The 18,984-nt window shown below is 36.0% G+C and overlaps 1 long non-coding RNA gene across 2 annotated transcripts in view; it reads left to right on the top strand.

Annotated features, from left to right (window-relative positions):
• Positions 1 to 18,984, top strand: part of LOC149794369 (uncharacterized) — a 221,050-nt gene that overhangs the window by 30,078 nt on the left and 171,988 nt on the right. For both annotated transcript variants that reach the window (XR_016422624.1, XR_016422623.1), the window contains exon 2: positions 9,175 to 9,291. This is a non-coding gene — a long non-coding RNA (uncharacterized LOC149794369). The remainder of the gene's footprint in view (positions 1 to 9,174; positions 9,292 to 18,984) is intronic.

Raw genomic sequence — 18,984 nt, 5'->3', positions numbered from 1 at the left:
GAAGAATTACCCCTTGCTGCTTAATATTACAATTCTGGTTCTCACAGAGTCTTGAGATTTATCTGTATAATTACATCCTTGATAGACTTCACAAAAGTCACACTATGCGAACGTTTCTTATCACTTACACGTTTACTGGGTTAAAACTCTACTTATTTGTGTATTCACTGCGCACGTACCAGAGTGTCTGAAAGTTAATTATAAAGATGATTTTTCCATGATGGGAGTGACAAGTAGCTATGTATGAAAAGTAGCTGTGTATGACCAGTAGCTATGTATGACAAGTAGCTATGTATGACAAGAAGTTATGTATGGCAAGTAGCTATGTATGACAAGTAGTTATGTATGAAAAGTAGCTGTGTATGACCAGTAGCTATGTATGACAAGTAGCTATGTATGACAAGAAGTTATGTATGGCAAGTAGCTATGTATGACAAATAGCTGTGTATGACAAGTAACTATGTATGAAAAGTAACTATGTATGACAAGTAGCTATGCATGACAAGTAGCTATGTATGACAAGTATCTATGTATGACAAATAGCTATGCATGACAAGTAGCTATGTATGAGAAGTAGCTATGTATGACAAGTAGTTATGTATGGCAAGTAGCTATGTATGACAAGTAGTTATGTATGACAAGTAGTTATGTATGAAAGTAGCTATGTATGACAAGTAGCTATGTATGACAAGTAGTTATGTATGACAAGTAGTTATGTATGAAAAGTAGCTATGTATGGCAAGTAGCTATGTATGACAAGTAGTTATGTATGATAAATAGCTGTGTATAACAAGTAGCTACGTATGACAAGTAGCTATGTATGACAAGTAGTTATGTATGACAAATAGCTATGTATGACAAATAGCTGTGTATAACAAGTAGCTACGTATGACAAGTAGCTATGTATGACAAGTAGTTATGTATGACAAATAGCTATGTATGACAAGTAGCTATGTATGACAAGTATCTATGTATGACAAATAGCTATGCATGACAAGTAGCTATGTATGAGAAGTAGCTGTGTATGACAAGTAGTTATGTATGACAAGTAGCTATGTATGACAAGTAGTTATGTATGACAAATAGCTATGTATGACAAGATGTTATGTATGACAAGTAGCTATGTATGACAAATAGCTGTGCATGACAAGTAGCTATGTATGACAAGTAGCTATGTATGACAAGTAGCTATGTATGACAAATAGCTGTGTATAACAAGTAGCTACGTATGACAAGTAGCTATGTATGACAAGTAGTTTTGTATGACAAGTAGTTTTGTATGAAAAGTAGCTATTGTTTAGAAGATTACTAATATTTCTCTACCCTTTTGTACCGCAACTCTAATTCATGACGTGGTTCATTGAAAGGCATTCAAAACGAGAGAAGAAAAGTTATTGGGAATTATTGTTATACCTTTTCCGTTTGTCTAATGCTCTCACACGTACATGTATGCATGTATGCATATATGTATGTATATATGTATGTATGTATGTATGTATGTATGTATGTATGTATGTATGTACGTGATACATTCATTTCCGTAAGTATTTTTACTTGATCTATCAACTAGATAACATTGACGCTGTTTCTACACAGGCAGTAACTTGTGATGGTGGGCTTAATGCCATTGCGCCTTATACATGGCGGCTGATATATATATATGTATATATATTCCCCATGTTGGTCGAGTCCGAGACTCGAATCTACACGTACTGAGTTTAGATGTCAGTGATATGTGAAGGCGAGCGCCGTATACCACTCGGCCACCCTATAACATGTTAGACGTCATCTATTATTAACGCAAAGTTTGGCAAAGCAAACGGTATAACAAGTCATCTCACCGTCCCAATGACACTATTAGATGATGTGGATTCAACTCGACCATTACGACGAGCTTCTAAGTAAATTGTTTCTTAAGTATCGTGCAGCGGAATATCCAAAGTACGATCGTCTTACAACTGGATCTCACAGGAATGGCTTGCAAGTCTAAGACCTACAGGAAACAAATTTAGCCGTCAATGTGTTTCTGTTGTTGACCAAAGGTGGAATATCGGTTATTCGTTGGATGTTGAGAGTGACAACTGGGTTGATAACTCACTAATTAAGCAATCGTACATGTACATTTGCTCAATTACCAGTCCATTGGAATGATTTAGTTGCATTATCAAAATCATTAAACGTAGAAATCGGCCAAGATAGCGAAGTCTAATGAGTTATGTCTACAATGACAGATCATATGGTATATGACTTGTCTTCACTATGGTAACCGGTCGGTTGAAAGCATTATCATGTTTTAGTGCATCCGTACTTCTTAGATTATCAGATTGATGACAAGAAGCACATTGCAGTCACAAATGTTTTTTTATTTTTTATTTTTTTATTTTTTTTAAATTAGAAAACTTAATTTAAATTATACGAGTATGGCATACTTTACTTTTAGGCTCCTATCTGTTGTCATGTTTTCGTTTTCCAACAAGCCAAAAGACGTATTTAGTCATATATTATCATCAGCATTTCCATCTTTTGTAATACAAGGGTTAAAATACAGAACCCAACTAGCCGTTACATCCTGGCTATAACAAACGGGCACTGGGGAAATATCCATCACATTTGCAAAATACCATATTTATTGAAACAATAACATATGAATGTACGTACTACGTAAGAACGTCAGTATGTGTGTATGTATGTATGTATGTTTGTATGTATGTATGTAGGGAGGTATATATGTATGTATGTATGTATGTATGTATCTTTGCAATTATGCATGGATGTAAACTTTGTGCATTCATTGCCCTCAAAGAGACACAAAAATGTTAGAAAATGGTTTAAATCAAGATATTTAAGATGGCGATACTTTGCGCCATTCTTGAATATATATATATATATATATATATATATATATATATATATATATATATATATATATATATATATATATATATATATATACCACGAGATATATACATTTCTAATTAAAAGGAAACGAGGCTTGCCGAGTTTCCTTTTAATTAAAAATGTATACGAGTGGTATAACATTTATACAGCAAACATACTATACATATATTTTTATTATTATCACATACAAATACACATATTTGCACTTTGAATTTAGTGTCAATATGCTCCGGGCAAGTGTTTATTGACCGAGTGAATGAACTCCTCACATCCTCCGAGTGTGTCCGCTACAAAATGTAGTTCTACGATTCTTCTTGTTCACAATCACATATGCAAATTGATACGCTGATTGTTTTGTTTTGGAGTTTCTATTTTTATTCACATTTATTAAATCAATATAAGAAACACTCATGATTTAAACACGAAATATGTTGGGTTTTTAAAAAAAAAAAAATTTATGAAGAAAGTAGTGTACTACAAACACGGTTAGATTGTACACTAAACCAGAACTGTCAGGCATTCACGTACTGGCGTATGGAAATTAGCGTGGAAAAGAAACTAAGGGAAATGAGAAACCAACAAGAGGTAACTAAAATATTTTAATATGTTGAAAGTTCATCTAAGTCATTATTCTGCTTTAATTAACATTTCTAAACAGTATAAAAAGTTCGCTCTCTGTCTCCCTCCCCCCCCCCTCCTTGGATGGTTTGACTAAACTTTACCATCATTCATAGGTCCAGAGACGTGATCGTATGACACAAGAGAAAATCCCCAACCTGTGTATTTTCATGGATCTTCGCTTGTATCTAGCTACGATGATGCGGGGGAGGGGCGACCATTTGGATATTTTTATATTTAATAATTTATAATCGATTTTTAGAACAGATAATAGGATTAAGAAACAACAACTATATAGCATTAAATGCGCTACAGTATATGTGGCTTGTAAGTTGTAACCGACAAATTGAACATATAGGCCTAGTTTCGATTGGTATTGCAACTATGTATCATTGATAATATGAACACTGTAGATTGATCCCAAGGAAAGCGTAAACATACCGTTCCGACGAACCAGGTTACTGTAGGTTACTTGGTACAAGTTCAGTTTTAATGTTTTCATCCAGCACAATATGTTTTTCTCTCTCACTCCAGAGTTTTGCTTATTTCGTCCTCTACGCACGAGATGGGAGAGACGAATGGAAAAAAAAAAAGGATTCCGATGAAATTGTGTACAATTTAAATTTAATTTAGAAAACAGGGACTATTAATATTTTTTTATCGTTATTGACATGTGTCATTTATGATTAATGAATGAGTAGAAATTCATCATTGATCTTTAGGCCTGCAGTTGAAAGAATGTTTACATATTCTTATTACTGCGCCATGTGCGGATCACAATTTGAAATACCAATAGTATTGGTATATCAATTTGCTTTATACCAACATTTTAAATGCCATTTTAATTTTAATATATTTCAATTTATTTTCATAATGTCGGTTTGAAACAAAGCGGAAGTAGACAGAAGTGTTTCGGTGTGTTATTCTTTGCATAACAGGTTGAACTAGATTTTGCGATCAACACTTTACGAAATTTTTCAATATTGCAGTGTAATTCACATTTCTCCATTGCAGATTACGCATTAATTGAAACTATTTATCATCAATATTCGAGTGGTGTTCGCATACCAGTTAGAGTTACAACTTCTGTAATATATTATTTTTAACTAACGGCTCAATGTGTTTCCAATGCGGACGACAGGTTTTACCGACGACTCTCTCGAAAACCGGTGTAGGTAATCAAACGCTTAACATTTTAACATGTTAGATATGTTTAACATGTACAGGATATAGCTGTCAGTTAATCTATTGTTGTAGACATGAAATATTTTCCTTTTAAACAGTAACTAATTTATTTAAAAAAGATTATCAGGAAGGGTACGTTAAGAGACAGTATATGATACGTTTTGGTTTAAAACTCAAAACATGAAAATTATACGCGAAATCAAAAGCTAAGTATAAGACAAGAAACGAAAGACGACGGCAGTCTTTAATATACTAATCACAATTTTCCACAACACAACTCTGTATGTCTGTATGCCTGTCTATCTGTCTCTCTGTCTGTCTCATTTCGAGATCAATGGATCAGGGGTAAATTATACCCAACGCTTCATGTATTATTTGTTTTCACAACCATCTGTGGGTATGTATGTATGTATGTATGTATGGTCGCATTGGATGGTACCTTAAACTAATCCGCATGTTATCTCTTTGCCAGTACCCTCTGTCAAATAATGGAGGACAATTAAGTTTAATTATATGACAGGTGTCTTGATAGAACTCACCAATGTTTAATTAGAAACACGTTGTATGTGTTTAAGTCCTTAGTAGTTGAATAAATTATTTCATTTCATGAGGAACGCCTTCCTAGAATTTCGGATACTATTTGGTGCTGTTTCTTTTTGTACGGTTTTCAATAAATAATGGTTTGTTCACACCTCCGCTCAACGCTCCAATACAAGATATTATTGTCAAGATTATTTATAATTTTATTTATATCAGTAATTTTTTTTTTAAATGTATTTGAGTATTTTGTCAAGTATTATCTCAGAAAGTGACTTTTTTCAAGAGCATGGAGTAAGAAAATTGATAGTTGGTACCTACCTTAGGAGAAATTATCGTTGACATGGAATAATTCTTCCTCAGTATCAAATCACCGCTCCGGTGACCTAGGGGTTAGAGCGTCCGCTTCGGATGCGGAGGTCGCGGGTTCCAACCACTGGGTGGGACATCGTGCTACATGTGTGCGGCATGACTCCCCAGTTTAAGACATCACTATAAACTGCCACACTGCAGGCATCGTAGCGATATGACTGAAAAGTTGCTAAAGCTACGTTAAAAATCCAAATAACACACAAACACACACAGTATCAAATCCTGCATTATCTCGCTACACGTGGAGAGTAACCTCACAATGACGGAACAGTTTGGCAGTATGGCTGATGTCTTAAGGAATCGAAACGATGCGCATTGCGAGATATCTCTCAAAATTAAGTTACGCTTTTCCTTATGAATTGCTAATATCGCAACAGATATTTGAATTGCTTTGTTTGGATAGCGATTTAAATTCGCTTCAAAATGTTTCGCTAATTATTTGTGATTGACAACAGCTTCAAAGCTAACTCAAACTACGATGAACTATGCTCGAGCTGGAATTTTATTAACCTATCCGCTCCTATCTTCCCTCAAAGCATACTCATTCGACAGAAGTAATTTTTCTGAATGAACGTTTCAACGCTTTTCTATAAAAGTTGCAAATTGCCCAAATGGATTAAGAAAACAATCAATTGAAATGACTAAAGAATGCCAGGATAAGAATTTTAGAGATAGTTCCTGTTTGATATATGCGTAGTTTAAGTGTCTCTTTTACAACGAGAAATGGGTTTAAGAAAAACAACGCTCTCTCTATCTCTCTCTCTCTCTCTCTCTCTGAAATACGGACCTAAAAAAAATAATAACTTCGAGCTATGTACGACTGCGTGATTTTCAATCATTTGCTAAATTTACTTCGCGTCAATCAAGGTCTGATCGAAAACAAGGTAGGTACATTTTCTCAAATACATCGTGTAAAACGTGCTACAAAAACCTTCAATATTCAAATTAATCTCCTTCAATTAGCAGATAGTAAACTGAGAATTAAGCAAAGACCATGCGTGATATCTAATGCCTAATACATTTTGAAACAGTAGAAACGTTTAATATAGTTTCCGACGTACTCAGGTATACCTTTCCTAGTGAATTTGCTTTTAGATAAGTATCGGTTGATATAATTTTGTTGTCATCAGGGATGATCTATCTGTCTCTTGATCTCTCGGGTGTCTTTTTCGTTTATACCGGTTTCGATAGCTCTGGCACCCTGTTGTTTATCATGTTCTACGCAATTTACATCCTATCAAGAAACGTCTGATCTCGTGAAATTGGTAATTTATCAGAAGTTCACTTGTGGTGAGATAAAACATATTTTGGTGAGCTTAAGTGTAAATGATGGAAGATAAGAAAATAACTTTGTATGTACATGTGTATGTGGTTTCCTGAAAGACGATAGTTTGGATATGGCTTTCAAGGTGTAGAACATTTAATTATGCTATATTACCTTTGCTAGCTTGCGCATTTTTGTCTATTATTCCTATTTGAAACGCCACTTATCTCTCACCAAGAGAGCAATTAATTTGTAAACACTTAATCTAGCCATAAGATCTCTTTAAATAAAGCCATGATTAATTATCCATTGCCGTTCCTAACTTCTCCATAATTTAGCTTTATTGATGATATTAAAATGATGTGTACTAGTCCAGAAGTACCATACAATAATCCTGTGATACAAACAAAACTTTATTACTGAACTTGAAGCCTTGGTTGTTGTTGTTGTTGTAGGGTTTAACGCCATGTTTCAGCACAAGATAGGCTATGCTTGGCGGCCAGTATAAATAGTGGAGGAAGAACACGGGAAAATCCCGGAAAGCACCACCGACACACGAAAAGCTGCTGACATGCTTTCTCACATACCTAATTCTGGCCGAACCAGAGAACTTTGGTAGCAGCAGAAGTAATGGAATCTTTGTTGAAGCTCATATGACATGAAAAGTAATTTAGAATCAGACTAAGGAAATCATATATCTGAAACTTGAGTATGAATTTGCCAAGTTGAAACAGAATACTTTTGATCACTTTTTGATAGTTACATGTTAAATTACCATTTATAGAGGAATCCTCTCTCTCTCTCTCTCTCTCAGAACATTAACATACGTTCATTCTCCAAACTAAGGACGCAAAAGCCTTTATCAAATCATTATTGTTTTTCCTTTCCTGCATAGAACCATAGGGTTTTGCTTTTAACTCTTCGTCAGTCTCATTTCTCTAACAAAGTAATTTCAAGTAAATCCAAATGAGAGGTCAGTATTTCCTCGTCAATGTTATATTTTTGTGTGGAAATTATGCATTTTCTTTTGACTACGGGATGCTATACGTAACTTACAGGAATTCTACCTGTTCCACTGGGTACTATAGCAACGCTCGGACGCTATATGACTTTACATGGCATCTAGTGATGTAATAACTCAGTTTTAACCCTCTTCCTTTGGAATTGTGATCGTACTATTTCGTCTGGTGGAGTACTGTACCATTCTTTTCATCTTGGGCACTAAGCCCCAAGAAACAATGCTACGGAAGAACAGTTTCTTTGGGAAAAGGGGAGTATCTAATAATACGTTAGAGACGATTCGGGCTAACTAATGATATATATCACTTATAGCGTCTGGACTTGAGTGATGACTTCATTTGAGTTTTAAGACATACGTTGGGAATATAATGGACGCCTTGTCTTTTATCAAGGATAACTAGAAGGTTCCTGATCCAAAATAAGTTTGATGGTATTTTTTATCTGTCTGTTACCGTAACCAGAACGAAGGCAGTAGGCGGTATGGGATGTGTGTGTGTGTGTGTGTGTTATCTGGATTTTTAACGTAGCTTTAAAAAAATGTCAATCATATCGCTACGATGTCGGCAGTGTGAAAGTTTATAGTGATGTCTAGCATTGGGGAATCATGCCGCAGACATGTAGCGTGGTGTCCCACCCAGTCACATTATCCTGACACCAGGCCGAACAGTCCTAACACTAACCTCTTAATGCTGAGCGCCAAGTGAGGCAGCTGTTAGTACCATTTTTGTAAGTGTTTGGTATGACTCGGCCGGGAATCTAACCCACGACCTACCGAATCCGAGGTGGAGGATCTAATCACTAGGCCACCGGATCGGTCAGGCAGTATGGTAAGTCACTGCGTTAAGAAGTTACAAATACAATGGTTAATTTCATCCCCAAAGACCCATCTACTAGTACTTAATAAAAGTTCTTCAGTCACTGGCTGTAACATTTTAGGTAAAATATCGTGTGCATCTACTCGATTTCGAAGGCGCCTCACAAAATGAGAGAGAGAGAGAGAGAGAGAGAGAGAACTATAAAGAGGAGTGTGGGAGTTTCAGTTTGTTTTTTTATCTTCGCTATGAAAAGAATTATATACCGAATTGTGAGCCTTACTAAGTAGGTTTAACTTGTGCGGACTAATCTGCACTTTGTCTTTTATTCCATCGATTACATCTGTCTCAATGAACTCCTATTATTGTTAATTTTCTGCGGTACATAATGCTGCTTCACTCAAGCTTTATCCTAGACAATGAGTTTCAGTGCCAAACGATTGCTACATATGAATGATTTTATTTTAGGTGCGGCTGGTCTTTTGACGACAATGATACCTCCCCTGTGAGCCAATTCATCCGAGCACGTTTACATACCACGTGCTGAGCTGTCGTTTTAACACTTCCCGTGTAACGTCGTGTACGGTAAGTGCAAAAACTCTGCCTCTTTTCAGCTTTATTGATTACTTCAATTCTAGTTAACCACAAAGGTATTGCATGGGTTGCGTTTGTCCTTGAACAAAATATTTTCATTTTGTTATTTGCAGGCTAAAATAAATTATGCGATGGGGCAGAAATAATGTATTGTCTTTTGCATGATGTCATTGTGAGTCTGTGCTTAGCAGAATAAATTGGCAAAAGTGTGTGTGTGTGTGTGTGTGTGTGTGTACCACTAGGCCGCAAAATTGTACACAAGACTTAAAATACATAAAAGGAAATAAGTTTTTACAAGTAATACAGTATAGGTCATAATCCGATGTTTAGAACATAGGTACACAGATTATGGTTGTGAATACATTATTGGGCCGGATCTTTATGGACGGGTCCAGTTATTCGGACCTCACCGCTAAGAAAATAATTTACACACACACACACACACACACACCTATAGTCACTTAACACTTGAAATGTTAACATCGTTTTATTCTTATGCACACTCTGAGTAAATAGACACATATAATTTTGCTTCGGTCCCCTTTCCAGGCAAGTTAAGGTGCCTTTGAAATTTTGGAACCCGCCTCCAGCACTTGAGCTGATCCGGACCAGCATTAGATTTGCGCTTTTCAGAACACTGGTCAGCTATTCAAAACCAAAAATAACGAGTCATATCGCTGTTGAATAACTGACTTGCTGATTATCGGAATTATCTTTAAATAAGCGTTGTGCAGTCGAGGGTTGGATTTACTGTATCTACTTCTTGTATGTTACACATTTTCCACAGACGTAGTACGGGTTTTAATCACGTGCTACTGTGTATCACTGTTTCTTTGTTGAGCCATAATAAATGGAAACAATGGATTTCATTAATCGATCAGTAAAATATATCGTCACGCAGGGCCTATTACTTCACAGTAATACGTCACACCAGTAAAATAACCCGTCACGCTAGGCCTATTACTTCATAGTAATACGTCACACCAGTAAAATATCTCGTTACGCTAGGCCTATTACTTCACAGTAAAACGTCGCACCATTTCCACAGTGCCAGCTTAAGTTCCAGAATAGATCTCGGTTTCATTTTCCTCGCTGCCTTGTAGTAAGGATAATAAATAACTAACTATTTAGGACAAAGTCATTATATTCATAAACACAGAGCTATTTTCTGCATTTAATGCCATGATGAATGATAAACCGGAAATTTTTCTTATATGTCCCAGTTACTTCGACTTAACTAGGCATATTGAGAGGGAAATGTGTGTGTGTGTGTGTGTGTGTGTGTGTGATTTGGATTTCGATTTTTAACGTAGCTTTAACAATTTTTCAGTCATATTGACACGATGTCTGGAGTGTGGCAGTTTATAGTGATGTCTAGCACTGGGACATCATGCCGCACACATGTAGCACGATGTCCCGCCGTCACATTATCCTGACACCAATATACATGGTGCCATGAATATTAATGTATCGCGAAAACGAGGCTAAGCTAGGCAGATCGACTTGTCCAAGATTGATGAAATAGTATCGGGTTTTAAGCAACGTATGTTGGGCGTCCATCAATAGTCCTGTTGCTTAAAGTGTCTAGAACAGACAACCGTATTTATGACAATCTAACAAAAGAAAAAATAAACCATGTGTTAATTGCAAGAGTTAGTTGTCAAAAAAGCAATTATTTCATCACAGACCATTGAAATTATATCACTGGAAATAAAAATGCCAGAATATGCAAGAAAAAAGAGAGGAAAAAATCACACACACACACACACACACACACACACACACACATATATATATATATATATATATATATATATATATATATATATATATATATATATATATATATATATATATATGTCCCTTTTTTGGGTGAGGGGATTCTGACATTAACTTAATACAATGATAGAATTTCAATGGCCTCTGATTTAAGTATGCATTTTCCTTTACGTTTACTCACATCCGTATGTTTTATGAACAGTTTTATTAATTCTTATACAGTCACGTCCTCTCTCTCTCTCTCTCTCTCTCTCTCTCTCTCGTAATTTCATTCAACTTGTCCTCTCATCATTTTCATTGTACTGGTGCTGTCTCTCTTCTCTTTCGTGGTCATTTTCATTCTTCTGTTTCTATTTATGTTTTCAACGAGATTATAAAGTTTACCTTTCTGTAATTACTACTCCTACTCAATTCATAATCTCTGATATGAATGCGCTGCATGGAGATACGCCCAGTTTTCGATGACCCCGTTTTGTGGACTGCGACTAGGGGTAACATTTTTAGAAACCTAACACACTTACATACAGTCATTTGCTTCATCGTCAGTACATATTTTCCCTTGGATTCTCTTTATTACATCATTCAGTTGCAAGAAAATACAAACACACCAACAATTATTCAGTTTCTTACCTTAAAATTCGGCCATCATCACGACGTATTGCAACAATCTATTTTCTAAGAAGCTCCGTCTTCTTCACTGATGGGATATGGTGGAAGCTTAAATCTATGTGAATTCTAGCATTACCATTGCACAACGGAACAGAACTATATTCGTCACGAGTTTTTTCTTTCCCAGTATCAATTGTAGCAGCCATGGTTGCGATGTAAAATGAAGCTGGTGCATAGCTTAGCCTCGTTTTGGATTCGATGACCCAGGGTCACATGAATACATGAATACATTCTGAGAGTGGTCAATATGGACCTGTCTACGCTTTCCCCCAGGTCATATAAGAGTTGTGTCCCTTCGCTCTTTGCCCGAGATCATTTTGGGTAAAGAAAATTCAGTGATTAATCTAGTTCGAATGCGTCAGAAAAACCACAAGGAAAAAACAATATGCAATAATATTTTATGTTTTGATAGTATATAAAACCTTAAATATAATATACCAAAAACGTCTACCATATTGGAGCGTATAAACCGTTTCTAACTGTAGACCTTTGATTCCGAATGACCCCTGACATTTGAAACCCTTCAGAGCGTAAGGGTGCTCGAGGTGTCACATCAAGTGCTATATATCAATGTTTATTGAATTCCGATCTTTTACACTTAGTGCTTTGATACTTTTATAATTGTATTTAGCTTTTAACAGCCCTCATGAGTATAACTAATAGCAATGGACGGGAACATGACAAGGTAAGCATAGGAGCAAAACTACATCATTTGCATGCAATAGGAAAATAATCGGACTAGATGGAAAACTGCAAAAATTCCAGACTAGTTACTAGCTATATTTTAAAAGTGTCGGAACTAATGAATGCTGTCTAAGCAATTGGCTGGTATCCAGCCTAATTAGACCATTATCAAGTAAAACATCTCTATCCTGATTGGCAAGTCAGTGACGTCATTCGCACAGTAGTGACGTAATTCCATATCCAACGCCACCCCTTCAGAACTGAATTGAATGGTTGATAGTTTGAAATTGTAGTGGTGCATAATGGGTAAAAAGTACCTTTTTGTACTTTTTTCAATAAGAGTGGTTAGTACTTAAATGCGGTCTCACTGCAACACAGTTGTTAACGAATCTAAGAGATTAATGAGCGGATATTTATAGTAGTTTTCAGTCATATCGCTACGACGTGTACATTGTGGCAGTTTATAGTGATGTCCAGCATTGGGGCATCATGTCGCATATATGTAGCATTATGTCCTACCCAGTCACATTATCTTGACACCTATCCGACCAGTCCTAACATTAACCTCTTAATGCTGAGCGCCAAGCGAGGCAAGTGAAAGTATCATTTTTATAAGGCTTTGGTATGACATTGCTGGGGTTGGAACCCGCGACCTCCCGCATCCGAAGCGGACGCTCTAACCACTTAGTCCACTGGAGAGGTCTCTAGCAAGACTACATAGAAAACTAACAGTATCGGCATGCCCAAACAATATCTGCATAGAGAATTCGCAGATAGAAATCTGGAGCTGGGGCAAAAACGGCAAAAGCTGCGTCCCAATTCGTTTTGTTTAAATCAAGCAGACAAGTTTTCTTCTCATTCCGTAAGTGTTGGCATTATCGATAATATAACACCACAATGTAACTGAGGTATAAAAGTTACTCGGCTTATATACAACTAAATTGTTCTTAAAAGATTCTTCCTTGCTGCCATAACTTGTACATTATGTTTCTTGGACAATACTCTGCTATCGGAACGTTTCCACATGCGTAAATGGTAGCTGCTTTCAACCGTTATTGCACGGATGTTACCTGCAAAGTTATGGGGTTTTCTCCAATAGAATGGAAGTTTAGATGCATATGCCATCTTCACAGTTTGGTTTCACTGTATGTCCCATTCTTTTGAGGCTTTAAATGCAGTGAGCATTGTTAGTGACATATATTATGGATTGAAAGACGTGATTTATGTATTTTTCTGTTATCTTCGGGCGGAAATAATCTTTCTGGCAGTTTGACATTCACACAAACTGAGACGAAATATCCTTCCAAAATCGATCATTTATATGCAGAACAATCAGTAAGAATTATTTTACAAGGCGTTCTTTATCAAGTGTGTGACTGACCTTGCGGATATGAGCGGTCTTATGTTGAACGGTCCTGGAACATAATTTGAGATTTCCATCCTGAATATAATTTCCATCCTGTATATATAATATATATATATTCAGGATGGAAATCTCAAATTATGTTCCAAGACCGCTCATATCCGCTAGCTCAGTCACACATGTATATATAACCTCTTCAAGATATGAAGATAGAAGAGCTTTATTGCTTCAAATGTGTCGTTCACTCCGTATAACCGTCTATCCGTTTTTGTCCATATCATGAACACCTCATTAAATATTTGTACCACATCTGATACTTTGAAAATATTAATTGAAAATACTTTTTAGAGCTTCACCAGGTTTCCCACATTTTTGACTTAGGTATAGATCTTTGGGGATATACTTTGGATCTTGATATTTTGAGGTTTTTATATTGTGACTGAACTACAGCTTTCTATATTTTATTGCAATATAGGTTCATATCTTCTCTTTAAAACCTTAATCTGGATTTTATGTTTTATTATTGTCAAAGCAATTTTGAATATTTCTATTACCCTTAAAAGTAAAATGTGTATGTACATACCAATCATTTGCAAATTTTAATTTCACAATAGCTCGGGAGACATCAACATATTTTGTCTCCATTGTGGGTATCGGTGTATCTTTTTGGGGTTTATTTGATGGTGGCTTTAAATTACTTCAGAGAGATATGATATATGATCATTGTGAGTGGGTGATATGATCAACCACCTGTTATGGTGGTTTGGTTATTGTTATCTACGAGATGATCGACAAGATGTTTTTACCTGGATCGAAGAAATAATAACAAAATATAAATCTAATGGAATGGATAACAAAGATCTGAGCAAAGATATAAATAGAACAACACGAGCACCCATTTGTAAAATATAACAATTTCCTCTATACAAACAAACAAAATTAATATATGATTGTAAAGCAGGAATTCCAAAGACGCGGCCAGCATATTGTGACCGAAAAAAAATAAAATATAACAATTTAACCAGTTACATATACTAAATGAAACTGAATATGGCAATGGATGATATGCTTTCTCTTAGAAATCGAATATCAAAATCTATGCGAAATGCATTTGTCCGTTCTGTTCTTCCCATAAATAAATTTCATCATTGAGTCGAGTGAATATTCGAACTCAAAATTGCCGACATTTCAGCATAAACTGGTCGCTTCCAGTCCTTTCCAAATCACAGCTGATGACAGGTCAGCACCGTATTTTTTCTCTCTCTCTCTCTCTCTCTCTCTCTCTCTCTCTCTCTCTCCAACCTTTTTGGATTATCAGTCGTAACTTGATTATAGTCTGCACTCCTTCTCACTGTGTGTCACAAGTATGGAGCTATTTTTCCCCTTCAAATAAGTGTAATACGCAGCCTAAATATTTGTGTTGTTTTTCTTCTTCTGGGTTCGAGCAATACCGTATTATCATAACTCAGCAGACAAGGCTAATGTGGTCAGTTCGCAACTTGATACTGATGAAAATCCTATTAACGTACAATTAATGTCTTTGTAGCGGTTAATCACATTCCTTACCGGAACAATGGCATAACTAGACCTCCTATATCACCTATTACGTTCTACTGTGGGGGTGTAAATTACAAGCAGAACGGTGACGGTCGATACGCGCCGATTTATTCGAAGTCAACAAATAATTACAAACTTACATCAATGAGCATCTTCTTTGTGATAGAGTCAATACATATGTGTCCTTTCGAGACTCACTCTTTATATGCATCCGAATCTCTCTGTTTCCTGGTCTCTCAAATTCTTCCAGACCCCCGTCTGTTGGAGAAGTTATTGAACAGAATAATTACTTGTTAATTTCCTCGGAATCCCTCAGACTTCACTTTCGGTAGAAAAACTTGGACTGCCGAATTTCGCAAGAGAATTTTCAATTTTCATAAATGATTGAATTTCTTCTGTGAAGCCCCCCCCCCCCCCTTCAGCTGAGCCAATCAGGAATAACTTTCTCTAACCGCCGAAATTGTAACGCTCCCGTCGAAGCTATAATAATTCTTTCTATTCCGCGTATATTATTACCTATTTCTGGAAAGTTTCATGTTATGATACTTATTTCCAAATGGCACAAATTGTCTCTACTTTGTCATGTTACTCTACTTCGCCCTACGTTACCATAACTCAACTAAAAATGTATTATCCCCAAGGGAGAGTGTAAAAAGTTTGGTTTACACCTAAATATTCCGTGTAAATGTTAGATGACGTTTAAACACCTTTTTTTTCTATACAAACAAACAAAAAACACCCCAACAATTGTAACTCCATTACTAACGGCAATACACAAAGTCCGAACTGTGTAGTGTAGATAGCTTTCGCAATGATACAGATAAGAAAAGGTAAAATAAAAGTCCATTCTCATCCACAAGATTATCTAGACATACAATAATAACGAAATAGGCTTCGATTCATTTTATGCCTAGAACTGACTTACCCTTCAGAAATAATAACTAGAATATACATTTTAAAAATAACAGTTACATCATCAGCTGTTTTTATTCGTAATTGGACTAAAGACGTCATAAACGTTCATAGGTCGATCAATGTGAAACGGCCTTTATACAGGAAACTTAAGATCGATCACTGCTCATGTTAGTACGTACATTTGCTGCAGTTACGTTTATCTTGATTATTGTGAATGTTCAAGTAATGAAGGTATTGGGGAAGTTTTTGCGACTTTGCGTGCACTATGCTTGCAGCAGAGGGTCAAAATAGTCCCCGAATCTGGATGAAGGTCACGTCTGATTTAGAGCTACTCTGCACCGGTGTTCCGCACAGTTCTTTACATACTTTCTTTCCCTGGTTAAGTGCCCTGACCAAACATGGTGGAGCTTGTACTTGAGGCCCCAAAAAAATCGTGTATACATTTGGAGTCAGTCAAAAGGTCAAAGGTCAAGGCCACTGTAAGTCAAATAAACTGCTGTAGTTTCTGGAATTTTCATTTGGTCTTTGACCAGGTACATTGATTGAGCTGTATGTATAATTTGCACATGGTGCAAGAAATAAATTTAGCTATTTAGGGTTCCAAATGTGCAATGTCAGGATCATTTTTTGATAAACGGGAAAAATGTTTCTGGTAAATAACTATAGGTATATACCGTATAGCTGTTCCACACTAAGAAGAAGGCTTGCTGATATATGAATTAAACACCTTTCAAATACTGTGTTGCACGGCCAATATATGAAGATCACAAAGACACGAAGTCAGCTGTTCTTCTTCAAAATTTCCTTTTTTTTTCTGCACAATCTCTTCTGAACGCGATTTACGAACGATTTCTCTTTTGGACAAGTGAGACACCTACTGATTGTAGGTTTAAAAGTTCAAGGTCACGTGTACTGAGACCGAATGTTAAATACTGTCCAGAATTTGCCAAGACCAGCTAGTGTCTACACAACAGACGGGAGCATGAAACTTAGTCGAAATATATATCATACCATTCAGGGTAATCTGGCTGTGTAATGTAAGTACATCGCCATACACTTTAGATATTATATTCATATGGAATACAGACAAAAGAAAACAGTGGTATTCTATTATAATCGTCAAATAGCATATCATTTAGAACAAAAAGTTAGACTAAAGAAAGAAGTATTGTTCTAAAGACTGGTATTTTAATGACTTGAAAAACAAATATAGCCATGGTACAATGTATTCTCAAAACGAATTATATCCATCACTGGTCTAGCTACCAACTGCATACACCGAACATCGGCCAACAGAGAGCACAATTCATTAGTCACCTCTAAGTCTCCTTCATAGGTTGCCTGCATATAGAGACCAGCTGCTCTACCTGACCAGCAACCGCTGTTTTTTCTGTCCTAGTCACTCTCACGTACTGCGTATAAAGACCAGTGAGGGTGTGATTATCTAATTTACATTAAAAATATATCACCTGGTTAATTCATTTTAAGATATGTATCTGATCTTTATGTGTCTGTAATCCCCAATTTTATATTTGTGTTTTTTTTAAACATTATTCTTTGCTAATAATAATAATAATAATAATAATAATGACTTTTTTTAAAAAGAGGTTAACACAGTTAGCAAAGAACTAATCTACCTTTAGGCCCTCATACAAAGCAATTTATTTATTTTATCGGCATCTCTGAATTCACTGGATATATTGGGTTTGAAAGAAGGAAACAGTGGGCATTTCTAATCTCAACTGGAATACTTACTATTCCAGAGCAAAGTTTCAGAGTATTGGAAACGTTTTTTAAAATAATTTCTTATTTGGTTTGGGAATTTTATACTGTTTGGTCGACATGGATCGCAGATGGGGAGTATTGCCAGGTAGCCTATACTGTAATAGTGATTGTAAATATTCAGTAGCATTATTATTGGATATCCTGTACATTAATTTGGCTTTTCGCAAGCGTTTTCGGTCTTTAATAGGTAATTATTTTAACTAACCAGCTAAATTTTCATTGCTTTCTTTCTGGACTGATATTAACCCAAATGCTCTTTTTTAAGATGTGCCAGCTTTGCTATGTTTTTATCATCTGAATTGCAGTAGTCTGAATAGGGTATACATGGGTATACAATAGCTGTATACAAGACAACGTTACTTTAAATGCCACTTGTATGTGATCGTTGAAAACAGGTTTCACTGTATTTCTTTTGACCTACCTACAACAAAGCGTTTTCTGCGTTTAAAAAAAATCCCTAACCACAACCATATGAGGATTAAAAAGTTCTTTGAAATATTTCAGGGGAGAATACACAGCAGTCCTTAATTTAAACAACTTGTCGCAGCAGCGCGATTATTGTTACTGTCCATATGACTTGTATATATGAGTATGAGATACTAGTATGTCCTGACTATGCATGTCATCCTTTGACGAGAATAAAACCGGAAGCTGTTTGCTTCATATTAAATCTCGCGTTGAAAACCACTAAACACAAAAACCAGCAGCAATTCCAGCTGTCCTAGATTAGTGAAATGCACGCGGTGTGCATTTGAGTATGCTGTCACGTTTAGTTTAACATCACGTGTAAACAGGAGTCGAAAACGCCCAAAGTGAAGATATCTTGTTTTGCGTTCTTATATATTGATGTAAATAAACCGCAATACACATAGTCAGTTAACATTAGTGTCCAATCAATACACACACCACTCTCAGAAGCAATCGTTTCTTGA

The sequence above is a fragment of the Sinohyriopsis cumingii genome, chromosome 8 (genome assembly GCF_028554795.1).
Source record: "Sinohyriopsis cumingii isolate HCF-2022 chromosome 8, ASM2855479v2, whole genome shotgun sequence".
Lineage (NCBI taxonomy): Eukaryota > Metazoa > Mollusca > Bivalvia > Unionida > Unionidae > Sinohyriopsis > Sinohyriopsis cumingii.
Note: the sequence above shows the minus strand (reverse complement) of the source record. Positions and strands in the feature narration are given on the sequence as shown.